Source organism: Leptonychotes weddellii, chromosome X (genome assembly GCF_054177405.1).
Source record: "Leptonychotes weddellii isolate Sample4059 chromosome X, ASM5417740v2, whole genome shotgun sequence".
Classification (NCBI taxonomy): Eukaryota; Metazoa; Chordata; class Mammalia; order Carnivora; family Phocidae; genus Leptonychotes; species Leptonychotes weddellii.
This window is the reverse complement of record NC_138385.1, coordinates 24479658-24485869: the sequence shown is the minus strand read 5'-3', so window position 1 is coordinate 24485869 and position 6212 is coordinate 24479658. Positions and strand designations below refer to the sequence as shown.

Genomic DNA, 6212 nt, shown 5'->3' with positions numbered 1-6212 from the left:
AGATATTGGCCATTCTAATAGGTGTGTATTGGAATCTCAGTGTTTAAATTTGTAATTCCCTGATGGCCTATGATGTTGAGCATCTGTTCATATGCTTGTTTGCCAACTGCATATTTTCTTTGGTGGAATGTCTTTGGCCAGTTTTTAATCAGATTGTTTTCTCATTGTTGAATTTTAGGAGTTTTCAGAATATTTGGGATAACAGTTCATTATCAGATAGGTCTTTTGCAAATATTTTCTCCCAGTCTATGGCTTGTCTTCTCATTTACTTGACATTGTCTTTTACAGAGCAGAAGTTTTTAATTTTACTGAAATCTGGCTTATCAATTACTTCTTTCATGGATTGGGCCTTCAGTGTTCTATTTAAATAGCCATCACCACAGTTAAGGATTTCAACTATGTTATATTGTACAAATTTTATTGTTTTGTGTTTTGCATTTAGGTCTGTGATGCAATTTGATTTAATTTTTGCGAAGGGTATAATATCTGTGTCTAGTTTCTTTTTTGGGGGAGGTGGGTTGGCTATGGATGTCCAGTTGTTCAAGTACTATTTGGTGAAGGGTTCATATTAAAAATATAATTGTCCTGTAATTACTACATGTTGAAAAGCCTTTCTTTTCCCTAATTAAATCATTTTGGTGCCTTTTTGAAAATCAATTGACCATATATGTGTGGGTCTATTTCTGGGCTTTTCCTTCTGTCTCTTGATTTGTCTATTGTTCCAATAACCACATGTCTTAAAAATTGTATTTTTAAATAGAGTAAGTCTTGAAATTAGAAAATTTAAGTCTTCTGCCTTTGGATCTGTAGCATTGATATTTTGATGTCTTCGAAACCATGAACTTAATAGATCTTTCAATCTCTTTATGTATTCTTTAATTTCTGTTATCAATATATTTTAGTTTTGATATAGAGACTTTACACATCTTTTATTAAATTTGTTCTTCAATATTATTATGCTGATGTTATTTATAAACAATATAAATTTTCTTTTCCAATTTGCTTGGTCCTAGGATAAAATACAATTGTTTGTTGTATATTGCCCTTTTAAATTAATAATTTAATTGATAATATTTCAAGGTTTTTTTGGGTTTCTTAGAATTTTCTATATATACAGTTCAATCATCTGTGGAAAGTTTTATTTATGTTCCTTTCTGATATTTATGCTTTATTTTTTTTCTCCCATATCACTGCACTCATTAGGACCTCTAGGACAATGTTGAACAGAAATGGTGAGAGTGAAATCTTCATCTGATTTTAAGTTTAGGGACCAGATGGCCACTATTTCACCTTTACATATGACTTTCTTTTGGATGTCATTTATGAAATCAAGAAATTTTACTTCTGTTCCTAATTTGCAGGAGTTTTTATCAAAATTACATAGTGGATATTGTCAAATACTTTCTTTACATTTCCTAACATGGTTGATTGTTTTTTTTTTAAACCTTTATTCTGATAATGTGGTAAATAAATACCTAAAATCAATGTTAAAAGATCTTCTATTCTTAGAGTAAACTTGCCATGTTTTTTTTTTACATAATATGGGATTCGGTTTGTAACCTTTTGTTTAGATTTTTGCACTTATGTTCTTGAATGATTTTGGCATATGCTCATCCTTTTCCATAATTTTTGTTTTTGGTTAGGTATTGGTATTGAATATATGCTGATTTCATTAAATAATTGGGGAACTTTTCCCTCTTTTTTATTTTTATTTTTCATTTTTTTAAAGTTCTTAAGTTTATTAATCCTTTCATGAAAAATTTGCACAATCACCACAGATTAAGTTTCTGCAGAATCTTTATTCCTTCTGTTGTCCAATCTCCAGCTTACTTTTTGCCTACACCAACACTGGCTTTTGCAGTCCTCCTGATTTTCTTCATTCTGTTCTTGTGTTCCTTCCACTGTTTTCTTGAGGTCTTTTTCTTTTCATATAGGCTATGTCTTGCAAGTTTATGTTTGGGTTCATTTTTCTTTGCATTATCCAAGGAATCATAAAAGCAGTTGACTTGCCACCACCAAAATGGGTTCTGAATATAGATACAAAGAGGGTATCTGGTGTGGTCTTGTACATCGCAGTTAGTTTTTCCCGAATTTCTGTCTTAAGTACTGTTGCTTTTCTGGGGTGAAGAACATTATGACTATCTGTTTTTGCTGATATAGTTGGTTGGTCATGAACTTCCTGGTCCGGATAGTTAGTGTGTCGTTCGTGATGGTCGCAGAGCTTCTAGCAGCCAGGGAGGAAAGGAGCTCCCTCTTTTTAAATTTAAGCTGTGTAAGAGTTAAAGGTGGGTGATATGTTTATGAATCCTTAAACGTTTGGTAAAATTCTCCAGGAAAGGTTCCTGAGCCTGGAGTTTTGTTTGTGGGAATATAGTTACAAATTTAATTCCTTTAATAGTTTTAAGGTTAGGTAGGAATTTGTCTATTTTGTAGGTTAGGAAAAATTTTTCTTCTACCCTTCTAGGTTCTTTGGCTCATGTAATAATTAAATTGAAATAAGACAGATTTAACAAGAGAAATTCAAATTTAATTTTGTATATAAGGGAGCCTCATAAAAATGTGATACCCTTGGCAGTCGGGTGGTTATTGCCTTACATGCCTTCCTGAGTTAAGCATTGGGAAAAGGGGAAGGTAATTCACAGTAGCATAAGAAGAGCATACGTTTAGTAATTAGATGTTTGCATTGACATGCAGATCATTCAGATCAAAGTTATCTCTGGTAATAGCTCTTTTTCTGGGGCAAAGCCCCTACTAAATTCTTTTAGGTAATTAAAGGAGAGGTAAAAGTTGTTGAGTCCAGATTGTTTTCAGCCTCAAAAAAATGCACATGCGGGGCGCCTGGGTGGTTCAGTTGTTAAGCTTTTGCCTTTGGCTCAGGTCTTGATCGGCAGAAAGCCTGCTTCTCCCCTGCCCCAACTCCCCCTGCTTGTGTTGCCTCTCTTGCTCTCTCTCTGTCAAGGAAATAAATAAATAAATAAAATCTTAAAAAAAAAAATGCACATGCTAAAGTGACATATTTTAGAGTTGTTCATTTTGCTTCCTTTCAATTTCAGCTACATTTTATCTGTGTTTAATATGTTCGTGATGGTTTTTTTTTTTTTAACTTCTTGAGAGAAATGACTAGATCAGATCACCTTCCTTCTAAAGCTCCAAATAGTAGGTATTTTAGGCCTGTGACCGGTACAGTCTTTTTCACAATTACTCATCTCTTCTATTGTATCTCAAAAGCACCCATAGGCAATACTTAAAACAAGTTAGTTTGCCTGTATTTTCATAAGACTATTTACAAAACAGGTAACTGGCCTGTGGGCCATAGTTTGGTGACTCTTTACCTCCATCATTGATTTTTAGCTTGCTTTTTTCCCCTAAGTTATGCATTTAAGATTATAAATTTTTCTCTAAACCTCAAGTTTTAATAAAGCCTATTTTCGTGATTATTTAGTTCAAAGTATTTTAAAGATTTCATTGTGATTTATTTTTTGCCCCATGGTTATTTTGAATTGTGTAGCTTAGTTTCAAAACACGTAACGATTTTTAAGGTTACATTTTGTTATTTTTTATCTATCTACCTACCTACCTACCTACCTACCTACCTATTTGAGAGAGTGAGGGAGGGTGGGGAGGACAGAGGTAGAGGAAGAGATTCCTCAAGTGGCTGAATGCAGAGCCTGGAACCCGTGACCTGAGCTGAAACCAAAGGTCAGATGCTTAACAACCGACTGAGCCACTCAGGCACCCCATATTTTGTCATTTTCTAGATTAATTCCCCTGTGGGCAGAGAACATGCTCTATGTAAATTAAAGCTTTATGGTCATTTTTGGTATAATTTTGTATACTTGCAAATGATTCTCTTCATTCTGTTGCATTGCTCTTTTTGAGCCATTTAGGTGTAATTTGTTAATAATTTTATTTATATATTTTGTTTTCTTATTTATCAGTAAATGAGATAATTGTGTTAAAATCTCCCACCATGGTTGTGAATTTGTCTGTTTCCATTTTGTGTGTGTGTGTGTGGTTTCAATATTTTTCTCTAGTTTTATTGATAAACATATATAAGTTTAAGGTGTACAGCATAGTGACTTGTCTTACATATATTGTGAAATTATTACCACAAGTTTAGTTAACATCTGTTATCTCATATAGATACACAAAAAAAGAAAAAGAAATATTTATTTTTTTGTGACTAGAACTTTTCAGATTTATTCTTTTAATAACTTTGAAATATACCATTCAGCAGTGTTAACTATAGCTATAATGTTATACATTACATCCCTCTTATTTATTTATTTATTTTTAAAGATTGATTTATTCATTTGAGGGAGAGGGGGAGAGAGTCTTAAGCAGACTGTGCCCTAAGCACAGAGCCCAACACAGGGCTCAATCTCATGATCCTGAGTGGAAACCAAGAGTTGGGGTGCTTAATTGACTGTGCCACCCAGGCGCCACTTGTCCCTGTTATTTATCTTATAACTGGAAGTTTGTGCCTTTTGAGCACGCTTTTTCCATTTTTCAATCCTGTGTAAATTTCCTTATGTATTTGGAAACTATGTTATTAGGTTCATATGAATTTAAAGATTTTTAAAATTATTAATTAATTAATTGATTTGAGAGAGAGCATGAGTAGGGGGGAGGGCCAGAGGAAGAGGGAGAAGCCGGCTTCCTGCTGAGCAGGGAGACCAATGCAGATCTGAATCCCAGGACCCTGGGATCAGGACCTGAGCCACCCAGGTGCCCCTAGATTCATATGAATTTAGAATTGTGTTATCTTCTTAATGGATTGGCTCTGTTATTGTAATGAAGCATCCCTCTCTGTCTTTAGCGGTGCTTCTTTCCTTAAGTTTATTCTGCCTGATAGTAGCCTAGCTACATCAGTTTCCTTTTGTTTAAAATGTGCATGAGATATCTTAACCATCTTTTTACTTTCAGTTTTCTGTATTCTTATATTTAAGATTTGTTTCCTTTAAGAAGCATGTATATTTGTATTTAGTTTGACAATTGTATATTGTTCATTTATATTCACTATAGTTAGTACATATGTTTTTATTTAAATTTAGTATATTGCTAAAGCCATCTGATGTCTTCCATCTATTCTAGGTTCTTGTCCTCTTTCTTATCTTGCCTTCTTTTGGATTTACTAGTTTTTATTTTTTTCACTTTGTATTCACATGGTCACTGTATACTTTTTTATTATTATTTTAGTGAATACCTTAGATATTTATAGCATTTATCTGTGATTTCTTCCAATCTTCAAACACAGTAACTCCATTTTTTTATGTTTGAAATCATCTGCTGTTTTAATTGTGTATTTTAAATCCAGAAATATTTTAAACTCCACAAAACATTATTATCATTGTTGTTGTTTATACTCAATAGTCCTCTGGGTTTACTCAAAAATTTATGCTTTCCAGTGTCCTCGTTTCTTCCTGTATTTCTTTGTATCTGGAATTGTTTTCCTTCTTCCTGAAGAGCACCCTTTTACTATTTAAATGTAAGTCTGGGAGGTGTGAAATTATTTTGGTTTTTGTTTATAATTATTTTCTTTTGGCGTTTTGAGATTACCATTCACTTTTCTTGTGGATTCTGTCATCTCTGTTGAGGTAAGCCCAAGTCTAATTAGTAATACTTTGAACATCATTTATTTTCATTTTTTTTTTTAAACTTCTTGAGATAAAGTTTACCCTTTTAACCATTTTGAAGTATACAATTTGGTAGTTTTTAATATTATGATTTGTTTTAAGATGTTTTTTCATCAGTTTTACTATGATGTGTCTATGTTTTTGTTTTTTGTTTTTTTTTTGAAGATTTTATTTATTTCTTTGATAGAGAAAGCTCAAGAGGGGGGAGGGTCAGAGGGAGAAGCAGATTCCCTGCTGAGCAGGGAGCCTGCCCTGGGTCTCCAGGATCATGACCCTAGCTGAAGGCAGTCGCTTAACCAACTGAGCCATCCAGGCGCCCCTATGTATGGTTTAAATTATATTTATATAAATTTAAATAAATTTTAAATTATATATTATATAAATTTATAGAAATTATATATTATGAATTTATATATAATTAATTTATATTAACTGTTTCAGGTTCATACAGCATTTTGAATCATTTATTTGATGTCTTTCTCTAGTTTTAAAATGTGTTCAGTCATTATCTCCTCCAATTTTGTTTTTCTATTCTTTTTCTCTCTTCACCTCTTGAGACTTATTTTTTTTCCACTC

At 32.7% G+C, this 6212-nt stretch overlaps 1 pseudogene; it reads right to left on the bottom strand.

Moving 5' to 3' along the window:
* Positions 1-1826: 1826 nt before the first annotated feature.
* LOC145717917 (small ribosomal subunit protein eS24 pseudogene) lies at positions 1827-3338 on the bottom strand (annotated as a pseudogene).
* Between the last annotated feature and the right edge of the window lie 2874 nt (positions 3339-6212).